Raw genomic sequence first — 13,635 nt, 5'->3', positions numbered from 1 at the left:
AGCCATATAGGGATTTTGGGATCCAGTGTTCATGTGTTATATCAGCATTGAACTTGATCCCTATTGAGTCTGACAGTTTGGAGTCCCAAAAGCTTTGTGTTTTCTGCTCCAGTTGTTTCCAGCTATTGCTTGATATTCTATATTTAAATGTCTCTTTTCATTAGTAAATTACTATTCATTTGGAAATGTGTTATTTAGACTGTTCCATTAAAAAGCACATGTAGTAATTACCACTTCCTTATCTAAATCACTTCAAACACTTGTGAATTCCAGCTAATATGAACTTTGTCTAAATATAGCAGGTCCTCACTATCAGAGGAAACATTCTTCTTGGATCAGTTCTTCAGTTCAATTCAACACAATTCAGAAAACACTTATTAGGTACCTTCCATAGCAAGTGTCAGGCCTTGGAGATACAAAGACCACAACAATCCCTGCCCTCAAGGTTCTTACAATCTTCTGACCCTTAACATTACATTTATTTGCATTTGTTAGCTTTCAGTCCTCAGACAACACATGGTTCTACCCCCACCCCCACCCCCAATATGGCAAATAGGAAATGTTTCCCTCTGATAGCTTCTTTAAAACACAAATTATGTGCCTTTTGACAGGCCTATGGATAAATACACTGAGAATGTTTTTAAGTCCTCTCATATTTGTATAAACAAAGGTGAGTTTTTTCTTCTCTTAAAAATGTGTATGCCGGTAAATGGGAGAGCCTTGGGATCTTATATAGTCCTTCTACAATCAATCAAGGCGTATTATTATTGACTTCCCACCATATGACCAATTCTGCAGGCAACCAAATTATTAAAGTGAAATTACAGAATATTATTGTTGAAAGGGACTGTAGTAGCCAAGCTTCCTACCCAATTAAAATTATAATTATAATAACAATTATCATAGCATCTTGTCTAGTTGGTCATCTGGCCTGTGTATGGCCTTTTCATTCATTCCAAATATATCAGGAGTAAGCTGGGAGAGTGTGTTAAAAGGTACTTTTGTTTAACATTACCCTTGTTTTTATGATGATGCTCCTTCTTCTAAGACCTTATTAAATTCTACCCTTAAAATATTTATATTACTTTGAAAAGTTGAAGATTCTATAGTTTTATATGGACAGCAAAAACTTAATCATGTGTGTGTTTAACTTAGTATAAATATATATAGGATTTATTATATATTATATATATATATATAAATATATATAGGATTTATTTTATTGTGCGGCATACTATATTGTATAGTATAGTATAGTATATAACGTTCTTAGTGTATAACTTAAGGAAACTTCTATTCCAAAGACAAAAAAGATGCCTCCATTTTCATAGATGAAAAAATTTGGAAATTTGGGGTTATAATCACAAATGGACATTTGGGAAATATTGCCCCATATGGGGCCAGGTCCAAATCATTTACATTTTTATCAACTAGAGTTGAGGAGACCATTATTATCCTGAGGTAATCTGAATTCAGTTGAGTGAATCCTATTTTTCTTTTTTTTAAAATTTGTGTTTTTGTGTTACTGATTATTTTGAAATAATGGATTGTGTAACTATTCTCTCATGTCACTTACACATCAGTAGTTTTTAACCCAAAACCTTAAAATAATTAATAATGAGCTTTAGATTCTGTTCTTTGAGAATATATTTTTTCTAATTTCTCTTATTCCTCCTCACTGGAAGAGTAAATAGTCCTTGTGTTGTGTGAAAAATGATTTTCCTTAGTAATCGTTATCTTGGAAACTCAGAGCTTTTCCCATCCTTCTCTCTTAGTAAGCTCAGTTTTTTTCTTCAGGACATTAAGATCTAATCTAAATGGGTCTACTCCTGCTCATTGTGTTGCCTGGACAGGTCTGGGAAAATGTTGATTCCTCCCTGTTTTCAAGACAGGTGATATGGAAATTGACTATTTTTGGTCAATTTTGGACCAAGGTTAAGTGACCTAAGTCAGGTGCTCAAGACCCTCATTTTAATATAGCCCACCTCCCACCAGTCAGAGTTGATTGGCACCCCTTGGGAATACCTACTCTTCAAAGGGCATATAACTGTGTACCCCAACCCCTAAATCAAGCCAGTTCTGGACTGGTCCATAATCCCCATGCAATGCATGTCACCAGCTTGTGAGAGAAATTAAACATGGATGCTGCCTAATTTTGTTTGTCTTTCTTAGAACAAACTCTGTGAAAGGTTGACAATTGAAAGGTATAATTTTTATATCCTCTCTCCCCTCCATCCCCCATTTTTCCAGTTTATGTTTCATAAAGGTGAGTTATAATCTTCATCATCTCTTGTAAGTATAGGAAAGTTTCTCCCAAAAGACACTTACCTCCTTAAGGAGAATCACTGTGTTTTATAAAACTCTTATTTTTCCCACAGGTGATGGGGGTGGCAGGAGTGTTCAAGTTAAAAGTTCTTTTTGCAAGGGTTTTTAAGCGTTCTTATTTTCTCTTTCTTCTGCCTGCCCCACAACACACTTATTCTCTAGGACCTTTCCCTCATTTCCATCCCCCATTTTGGTCATCAGATTCAAAGTTTTGTTCTGTCATCTCTAAAGAGGGGAAAACAAAACAAAACAAAAGCTATTTTCTTGGTTATATATGTTCTAGTATGTTGTTTTATGGAGAAAGCTAACACCTAAGTATTCCAGTTATCAGAATCTTTTAGAAGGTACCCGTCTATAACTTTCAGTCAGTCAATCCATCAGTGAAAAAGGATATATTAAGTACCCACCATGTACCAGACAGAATGCTATGTGCTAGGGATACAAATACAAAGAATGAAACAATCCCAATTGTTAAGGAACTTGCAGTCTGTTGGAAGATAAAAATACACTTATTTAAAGATATGCAAAATAAACATTTAGAGAATAAATATAAATAAGGGCATCACAGTTTAGTCTAAGGTAGTTAGAAGAGGTTTGCATTAACAGCTTGGAAATCAGGAAAGAAGCAAATGGCAGGGTATAGTGAAAGGTATTTTGTTTTTTTTTTTTAAAGGATGGGAAGACTTGAGCGTATTTCTGGGTGGTAAACATGGAACGAGTAGGTAAGGGGAGGTTAAAGCAAGTTTGTGTGATTAAGGTGATCTGCTGAAGTAGAAGGGAGAGATCAAGGGCACATACTGACCTTGGTAAGGAAAGGAGAAGGGTTCCCTTATTTTTGAGACTAGGGTAAAGGTGGAGAGAATGATAGATAATGTCAAGGGGTTTTGAGATAAAGAGAACAGGAGAAAAGGGAGTCAGGGCAAATTACCTTAATTTTCTAAACAAGGTAAGAGGTGAGGTTTTTAGGAGAGAGAGGTGTGTGGGGAGTATTGGAGGCATGAAAGAAAAGATTTTAGAATATCTGTGGGAGTAGTGACATAGGGAATCAAGGAGAAATAAAATGATTGCCTTGTTGCAGTGAGGGCCAAGATAAAATTGTATATCATCAAGTAGCATAATTATAAATTATTGTTTTATTGACTCAGATTACTCTTTTCAACTAATGGGACTATGTTGAGCTACCAGTAGTTCACATTACTCTGAAGAATAGAGTCACTCCTTGTTAAGGAGGATGCAGTTTCAGGAGAGGATAACATTTAAGTTACATTCTTGCCCTATTAATACTACTTTCACTGCTCTTGGTGGCCTAACTCACATCTTAGATTTTCTTTATTTTTTTTTAATATTGGTTACTATCAAGAAGTTAGATAATGACATTCAGAATTCCTTTTTCTTAATACAGTTCTTTTGGTATCTAGAATACAACCACTAGGAAACATCCTTTCACTTATTTTTAATTTTTTGTACTAAGGATGGTAGATTTGAGAAGGTTATAACATCAATGTGAAATTCAGAAGGAGTACAACAGAAAGAGAAAAGTGGCTGATCCTGTGGTAAGAACAAGGGATAATAGGTAGACAAGAAGAGCACTTCTCTCCTCCCCATTGTGAACTTCTGGGAACACCTGGACAAGAATCCTTTATGCCAGGGCTGTCCAACCTTAAGTTATTTTGGGGCTGCATTAAAACAAAATAATTATTCGAGGGCCTCATCCAAAATAAAAAATACATTGCACTAATAGAAAGTGGGAGAATGAGAGGCAAAGGCATGAAGTGCGAAAGCAAACACAAAACAACAAAGCAACAACACAACAGTATAAAGGTAGGTGCACACTGACTAGTCTGCATTGAACAGACAGAACGCATCCCACAGATCGATTGAAAATTCCTTGCGATATGTTCTGTCCGTAATATTGCTTATAAACACCAAAGAATATTGAAATCAATGAGATTATATATTAGTGATGCAATTAAAGAATCTAATACACATTCCATGCAAATTATTATTATTATTATTATTTTTTTGCTCATGAAAATTAAAACCCACAGGTGGTGGGCTGCAGGCCACGTTTTGAACAGCCCTGCTTTATGCCATGCTGCCTCTCCTAAGGGTAGTTAAATTTAATCATATTAATGGATCCCATTGATCTACTTGTTTACTAATCATAGTCTTAGGGTTTCATATAATGTTTATCATAGCTCTCCCATTGAATATTCATCTCTTATTTTTGAAGTACTTTAGAAACCATAACTAGGGAATTTACACTGATGCACATTTGAATGTGTAATGTTTTGAGTGTTGAAATATATTTGCATCTATTAAACCACTTGGAAAGGGGGAGGGTAGGTGATTGTCTTGAGTGTGGAGCTGAGGAGTCTTTTACATAATTCTCACCTCCTTGCTTGATGAATAGAAGTCAGTGAAAGATTTTAACAGGTTTTTGGTGGTGACAAAAAAGGCAGTAGATCTTCAGTATAAAAGTAATCTGGCCAATAGTGTATGTCAGCAGCAGAAACTCTTTTGCCCACTTGAAAATGCCACCAAAAAGATCCCATGATTACATGACTATATACTCTCACTAACTTTCTTGAGTAGATTTGTCCCCTTCCCACAGTACAGACTGGCTGTTTCAACCTGTACTACTGAATAGCTGTTTCAATAAATTTGTTAGGTGAAGGTTTGCAAAGTAGTCAATCTCTCCCTGCTTATGTAAATGAGAAACTTGGCCATATTCCTTACCCCCTTTCTTTTTTGTTAGGCTTATCAGTTCTCATCTTACGGATTTTCTTTTTTAATCTCACCTTCAGCTTTACATTTCAGTCATTTGAGATAAGGGAAATAAATTATCCAAAAAGTGAGCTTTTGTGTAAACATTTGTTCTGAATGGATCGATGGAGAATATATTTCTAGGCAAAATATGTGATTTTTAGGCAGAGAATGGAGGTGCAAATGGAAGGTATAGACAGAAGATAAATATACAGGAACAGGAAAGAATAGAAGAAACTGTGGAATCATAGGCATAGGCTCACATACAAGTTCAGTGAAATTTGCTGTGGAACAGAAGTAGGAGTCAGTGGATAGAATCAATAGATGAGTAATGTAGATACAGAAATGAAGAATGAGGTAATATTTGTTTGGTCTAAGGGGAAATGGAAGACAAGTAATAATGAAGTTGCCTTGGTGAAAGTGAGATTTTACTAAGGCATTAGGGATAAGAATGGATGAATTTTAAAAGACTATTGGAAGGAACAAAATAGTGTATCAATAACTAAAGTGTGTAGGAGGATGAAAATGAATAGTTGAAGCTGTTATTGATAGAGAATAAGCTTTATATTGGTGACAGAAAAAAAAACTTAGAGAGTAGAATGAATGAAGAGGGAAAAATAAGTTAGTAACATGGCTTTCCTTGCTGTAAATTATCTCTCCAAGGAAATAAATGAAACAGTTGGGGGAACTGCTATTCTGTACTTAGTTTTGACCAACAAAGAAAAATTGATTTGTGAAGCTAATGTGACAGGGATTTTGGGAGAAAGTGACCATATCATATTAGAGTTTGTAATAGGCTTTTTTTTTTTTTTTGCCTTAAAGGATCACTAGGCACACTCATATAAACTCAAGATTCTAGGAAAGCAAATTTCAAAAAAGTTCATTAAAAACTAACTTTTGCCTATGATGCATAGATTATAAATTGAAAAAAATATGTCCCTAAGTCTACAGAGAGAGACAGATATTTAATAGATGTAGACAAAAAAATGTGAACTTAGCAGAAATATGATCCAAAGAAGTGATGACCAAGACAATTTGGGACAAAGTAATTATAAAGACGCAAGCTTTGAGTGGTTGAAGATAAGCATTTAGAGTAGTATAACTAGGACAGGTTCTTATTTACTTAATATTCCACCTTTCACTGTGAAAGTAGTTAGCTACAGTATGTAAGATTAAGTCATCATGAAATGATTACCCCTGACTCTGGTGATCTTTTTTGTGGCCATTTGTCTTTTGCTTAAAGAAGTCAGATTTGTATATTAGAAACAATTCCTAGTTTCATGACTGGGATGCCTTACCCAGTGTTGGGATTTTGTCTCCTTTTATATAAGTTAATGTGTTGGTTTTATCTCTCAAAACCCACCTGCTTGGATCTGGGTAAACATTTTTTTTAAGTATTTATTTTAGGAGGAGAGGGCAATCCATTATTTTGTGTCTGTGTACTGAAAGAACTTAAAAGATGTGATTGCAGGCCCTCTATCTTTGAGAAATCATTTAAAATGGGAGAATTGTCCAAAGATTAGAGCTTGATAGTTTTTCCCTTACTTTATAAAGAGGCAAAGTAGTAGCCCAGAAATTACACAAACAATGTTGTTGATTCTTAGCAAAATTCTAGAATGAAAATTCACCAAATGTTTTCTGGGCAATTAGAAATGGAAGCAATGGTTTCTAGGAACTATCATGAATTCACAAGAACAAATCATAACCAAATTAAACTCATTGTACTTTTTTATAGGGTTATTACTGTAATAGGCCAAGAAATGGATATAGATATTTCAGGGACAAAAGTTCTCATCTTGTCTTCTTGTGGACGAAATGGAACTATGTGGGCTTCATGTTAGTATAATAGATTCATTTGTATCTGGTTGAACAACCACACCCCAAAGTCTTTATGAATGTAACCATGACAGTGTGGAGTTAAGGGTCTGAAGGGTTGTTAATATAAGGTTCTTACATTTATCCTGTCCTGTTAATTATTGTAATTATTGTATTAGTGACTTGAATAAAGATATAAAAGGGAAACTTAGCAAATTTGTGGCTCAAAGATGGGAAGAACTATTAATATCATGGGTGAGTCAATATCTTAAGATACTTTCAAAGACTAGAATTATGGGTTGAAAGAAGACAAAATGTAATAGGAATAATGTCCTGTAATGCAGCTGTTGACAAGAATCTTTTCCTTGGATGCAAGAGAAAGGAGGACCTGGCTTAACAATAGCTTATAAGAGAAATGTTTAGGGATTTTAATTGACCAAAATATCAGTACCTCATTTGTATTATATATATCACTGCCAAAATCCTAATGAAGTATTGTGTTACAGAAATGAATGTATAGTATCTAGAACAAGGGAGATAATACTACTTGATGTTGGTTAGACCCCATCTGGAACATTGCAAATAATTTTGGGCACCATGGTTTTAGGGAGGACACTGACAAACTCAAAGTGGGCCTAGAGGGACAATCACCTCTGCAATCTCTGTCACTTGATAAATAATTAAATGAATGGTTTATTTAACTCAGAAAAGAGAATTAATTAGTAGGGGGGAAAAACAGGGGAAAATGTGTTTCACATCTATGAACATCTGTCAGATATGTTTTTTTAAATAGCATTTTTTTCCCAACTCCATATCAAGACAATTTTTAGCATTCATTTTTTCTTTTACAAGATTTTGAGTTCCAAATTTTTCTCCCTCTTTCTGTCCTTTCCCTTCCTTCTTCCTAAAGTGGCAGGTGATTTGATGCAGGTTATACATATGCTATCATGCAAAACCTATTTCCATATTAGTCACAGTTGTGAAAGAAGAAACAGATCAAAAGAAAAAAAATATGAAAAAGAATGAAATAAGTGAAAAAAATATGCTTTAATCTGCATTGAGTCCATCAGTTCTTTATCTGGATGTAGGTAGCATTTTTCTTTGTGAGTCCTTTGTACTTGGATCATTGTGTTGCTGGGAAGAGCTGAGTCATTCATAGTTGATCATCACACAATGTTGCTGATACTGTGTGTGTTTTTCTGGTTCTGCTCATTTTACTTTCTATCAGGTTGTACAATTCTTTCCAGGTTTTTCTGAAATCTGCCTGCTCATCATTTCTGTATTATGAAGGCAGAATTTATGATTTCAAAGAGAATCTCATATATGTCTGAAAGGTTCAGAACCGCAGGATATAAGGAATTCTCTAGGTAGAAGGCAGAAGAACTAAAGCATGTATTTAAACTCCACAGTAACAGTCCCACAAACCAGCATCCCCATTTTGATATTTTGATCAAAAGCTTCCAGGCCCAATAAGTCTGCCTCACAAGAGTAACCAGGAGGCCACAGAGAAGCATGATGGTATAAAGCAAAATCGTGTACATGCTTCCCCTCTATGGTAAGAAGATTACCCACTAGCCACAAGTCCTTGTTCAGCACTCCTTGCTCCAAACATGGGTCAGCTCTGCTACTGGCAGCTCCTGCTTCAGCTTCAGCTGTAGGCATCTCTGGCTCCAACTGGAAAAAGAAAAGGGAATCTTCAAGCTGTCTTCTCCCCTCATATAGAGTTTTTGACATCATCAAGCGCCGCCTGAATGACCAGGCCTATTGGTTCTTGAGTTGGCCCCTTCCCCTAGGTTAACACTGAATAGGGCATGGCTCTGGAGTCAACAGCTCCCCTCAGCCAGCCCCATGACTCATCACACAGGAAATTCTCTGCTCACAGGCATGGGTCTCTGGGCTTCCTGCCCCGGAAGAGGTCACACAGGAAGTTCTCTGCTCCCAGGCATGGCCCAGCAAGGCTCAATGAGATAAACTGAGTCACTCAAAGAAAACAAAGCCACTCTGGCTTTAATAGTGCATAATAGTGTTCCATTACATTCATATACCACAGCTTGTTCAGCCATTCCCCAATTGATGGGTATCCCCTCATTTTCCAAAATTTAACACCACAGAAAAGGATGCTATAAATATTTTTGCACATGTAGTTCCTTTTCCCTTTTTTATGATCTCTTTAGGATACAGACCTAGTAGTGGTATTGCTGGAACAAAAGGTATGAACAGTTTTATAGTTCTTTGGGCATAATTCCAAGTTGTTCTCCAGAATAGTTGTATCAGTTCAGAACTCCACCTACAGTGCATTAGGCTCCCAATTTTCCTACCTCCTCTCTAACATTTATAATTTTCTTTTATTGTTATATTAGCCAATCTGACAGGTATGAAATGCTACCTAAGAGTTGATTTAATTTGCATTTTTCTAATCAAAAATGATTTAGAGCATGTCTTCATATGCCCATAAATAGCTTTGATTTCTTCATCTGAAAATTGCCTGTTCATATCCTTTGACTTTTTATCAATTGGGGACTGGCTTTTATTCTTAGAAATTTGACTCAGTTCTCTATATATTTGAGAAATGAGGCCTTTATCGGAGACGCTTGTCAAAAAGTTTGTTTCCTGGCTTTCTGCTTTCTTTGTTGTCTTAGTTGCACTGGTTTAGTTTGTGCAAAAGCTTTTTAATTTCATATAATTAAAATTATCTATTTTACATTTCATAATGCTTTCTATGTCTTATTTGAGACTGAATTCTTCCATTCTCTATAAATCTGTCACCTCTTTAATTTCTTGTTTGTTTATTTTTTGGTTGGATTTGTCAAGTTCTGAGAAGGGACAGTTAAGATCTCCCACTAGTATAGTTTTGCTATTTGTTTCTTCCAGTAATTCACTTAACTTTCCCTCTAAGAATTTGGATGCTATACTACTTGGTGTATATATGTTTAGTATTTATATTACTTCATTGTCTATGATACCTTCTAGCAAGTTGTAGCTTCCTTCCTTAACTTTTTAAATTAGATCTATTTTTGCTTTTGCTTTGTCTGAGATCAGGATTGCTCCCTCTGCTTTTTTAACTTCTGCTGAAGAATAATAGATTCTGCTCTATCCCCTTTTCTTTGCTCTGTGTTGCTCTGCTTCAAATGTGTTTCTTAAGCAACATTTTGTAGGATTCTGGTTTTTGATTCACTTTGTTATCCACTTCCATTTTATGGGAGAATTCATCTCATTCATATTCACAAATAGGATTACTAATTCTGTATTTCCCTCCATCCTGTTTTTCCCTCCTCTTTGGCCTTTCTCTCCTTTAACCCTTTCCCTCTTGACCAGTGCTTTACTTCTGTCTAGCACCTCCCTGTCCTCCCTTGTGACAGTCCCTTTCCCTCCTATTTCCCTGTTGGGTAAGATAGATTTCTGTATTTAACTGATTGTGTATGTCATTCCCACTTTGAGCCAATTCTGATGAGGGTAAAGTTCAAGCACTGCCCATTGCCCATCCTATCATCTTCCCTTCCACTGTAATAAGTCTTTCACATCCTTTCATGGGAAATAATTTACCCTGTTCTACCTCTCCCTTTCTTCTGCACCCAGCATACACTTCTTCCATATCCCTTAATTACTTTCTATGTGATTCCCTCAGATTCACCTTATACCCATTACCCTTTGTCTGTATATTTTCCATCTAGCTGCGCTATTAGTGGGAGAGTTCTTAGGAGTTAGAAGTATTGTCTTCCCATGTAGGTATGTAAGCAGTTTACTCTATTGAATCCCTTATGTTTTCTTTTTCCTTTATTATGCTTTTCTTGAGTCCTGATAATGGAGATCAGTTTTTTGTTCAGCTCTGGTCTTCTGAAATCTTGACATCCTTTTATTTCACTGAATGACAATTTTTTTTCCTTGAAGTATTATGCTCCATTTCACTGGGTAGGTGATTCTTGGTTACAGTCCTAGCAACTTTGCCTTCCGGAATATCATGTTCCATGACCTCTGATCCTTTAATGTTGCAGCTGCTAAGTCCTATGTAATCCTGATTATGGCTCGCTGATATTTGAATTGTTTCTTTCTGGCCACTTGTAGTATTTTTTCTTTGACCTTATAGTTCTGAAAAATTTGGCTGTAATGTTCCTTGGAGTTTTTATTTTGGGATCTCATTCCTGAGGTGATCAGCGGATTCTTTCAATGCGTATTTTGCCCTCTGGTTCCAGGATATCAGGGCAGTTTTCCTTGGTAATTTCTTGAAAGATACTATCTAATTCCTCCTTTTGATTATAGCTTTCAGGTAGTCCAATGATTCTGACATTTGTCTCTCCTAGATCTGTTTTCCAGGTGAGTTGTTTTTCCCAAGAGGTATTTTAAACTTTCTTCTATTTTTTTTATTCTTTTCAATTTGATTGATTATTGCTGTCTCATAAAGTCGTTAGCTTCCATTTGCCCTATTCTAACTTTGAAGAGTTGTTTTTCTCAGTTAGCTTGTATTTCCTTTTGTATTTGGCCATTTGTACTTTTTAAGGAATTGTTTTCTTCAGCGGATTTTTTATCTCCTTTTCCATTTGGCCAATTCCACCTTTTAAGTAATTGTTTTCTTTCCCCAATCTTTTGACTCTTTTTTCTTGTCTCTTGAATCACTCTCATTTCTTTTCCCAGTTTTTCTTCTGCATCTTTTATATGATTTTTAAGTTCCTTTTTGAGCTCTTCTGTGAGTTCTTTCTGGGCTTAAGACCACTTGCTGTTTTACATTGGGATTTTGCCCATAGGTGTTTTGACATTGTTGTCCTCTTCTGAGTTTGTGTCTTGATATTCCTTCTCACTATAATTACCTTCTATGGTCAGATTCTTTTTTTGTTATTTTTTGCTCATCTTTTTTGGCCTTTTAAATTTAAGCTCTGCTCCCATTGTGGAAGGGCACTGTCTCAGGCTTCTTGTGCCGGTGGCTGCAGGTCTTGGCTGTTTACCTGGTTCTGCACTAATGTTGCCCTGAGGACCCTCTTGTTTAGTGCTGCACTGAGGGGGTGGGGTAGGGTGGGAGGTAGTTGATGCTGCTGGAGGCTGCAGGGGTCTGGCCGCTTATCTAGTGCTATGCTGGGGTCCTAGTGCTGGTGTCTAGGACATGCTGAGGCTGGTGGGGTGTTTCTGCATTTCCCTGGAGCTACACTGAAGCACATGGTGGTCTGGCCTCTAATGGCTGTCTGTTTGCCCATGTAGTTCTCAGAGCTGGAGTCTGCCTGTTCCCTTGGCTATCCTGAGACACATGGGGAGTCCTGGTGTTGGTGTTTGCCTGCTCCACTGCACTGGGGCTCAGGATCTCCCAGTGGTTTGCTGAAGTGGGGCTTTCTACTGGCTTGCTGGGATACTTCCTGGGACTGTTCTCTTCTTTTGCCTGAGTGAGACAGACCTTTCTTGCCATCCTTCCTGATTTTTGGAGTTAAAAGATTGTTTCACCCCATCTTTTTGCTGGTTCTCCTCTTCCAGGATTTGTTTGGGGGTGCTATTTTATGGTTGTTTGGAGGTGAATATGGGAGAGTTATGGTGATTCACTGCTTACTCTGCCATCTTGACCCCTGGAAGTCATGGACATTTTTCACACAGAAAAGGACTTAAATATAATCTGTAGTACCAAACTATGTAACAAGGAACTTATTAGAATAGCCAACTATCTAGAAATACAATGTTTTGACTTTTGAGGTAGGTAATGACAACCTAATTACTAGAAGTGTTCAGCCACAGCTTAGGTTACATGTCAGGGCTATTGTAGAAGGCACTTTTATATTTGATAGGACTTCAAGTTAGATGAATTCCAAGGCCCATATTAACTCCAGGATTTAAACAAAAATACTTTGGTACCATTGCTAGTCTCAGTTTTCTAGGCGATTGTGTTCCAAAAATTCATTTATAAATTTGTTGTATGGAATTTGAAACTCATATCCCTCTTCAAAACAATGCTTATATAACCCACAGTGTAGGCAGAGTGTGATATTAATGTAACTCTCATGTGTTCTAGGTCCTGGGAGTGAGGAAATTGAAGGAGAAGGAATTCAATTTAGTTCACCAAACATTTATTCACTGCCTGCTGTGTGCTAAAAGTCCTCCCTTTTCTTAAGGAGCTTATTTTCTAATTAGTCTATTGTAGTGGCAGAACAATAGGCACACAACTAAATAAATACAATGTCTATACGAAATTATTTTCTTCTCATTTTCACAGTGAAAAGACTTGGCCTACATCATATTTTGACATGGGTGAAGTCAGAACTGTGTTTAATTTTGTCTTTGTATCCCCCAGCACTTAGCTCAGTGCTAGGCATGTAATAGACACTTAATAAATGCTTGTTGACTGGTGACTTAGGTGCCATTTCACCTTTCCTTTTCTATACTCCTCCTATTTCTGGGTTTCCCTGGTCTCCAGTCTATTTATGGCACCCTGAGCCATTCAATGAAGTAGCTATGTTTGAGGGGTTAAGTTAGATAGAGAATTAAAAGGACCCGGCAGCTTATCTAATGTGTGGAGTGAGGGAGAGGAAAGAATGACTGGGAGAGCAGTTACATCATCAAGAGAAAAAAGGAAAGAAATAGGAGGCAGTTCAGTCTGAACTGTGTTGATTTTGTTAGTAGTACATACAGGCAGTTGGAAATGTGACTGGCACTCTAGAGAGAGGCTTAGGATGGAGTATTTTGACTTAGAAAAATAATCTCTATTGAGGTGATATTTAAATCTATAAGGACAGATGGAGATCATCTCAGGAAGCCTGT

General features: G+C 36.6%; 1 protein-coding gene across 4 annotated transcripts in view; it reads left to right on the top strand.

Moving 5' to 3' along the window:
• KIF16B (kinesin family member 16B) overlaps window positions 1-13,635 on the top strand; it is a 385,946-nt gene that overhangs the window by 210,494 nt on the left and 161,817 nt on the right. The window lies entirely within an intron of this gene.

Source organism: Trichosurus vulpecula, chromosome 3 (genome assembly GCF_011100635.1).
Source record: "Trichosurus vulpecula isolate mTriVul1 chromosome 3, mTriVul1.pri, whole genome shotgun sequence".
Lineage (NCBI taxonomy): Eukaryota > Metazoa > Chordata > Mammalia > Diprotodontia > Phalangeridae > Trichosurus > Trichosurus vulpecula.
Note: the sequence above shows the minus strand (reverse complement) of the source record. Positions and strands in the feature narration are given on the sequence as shown.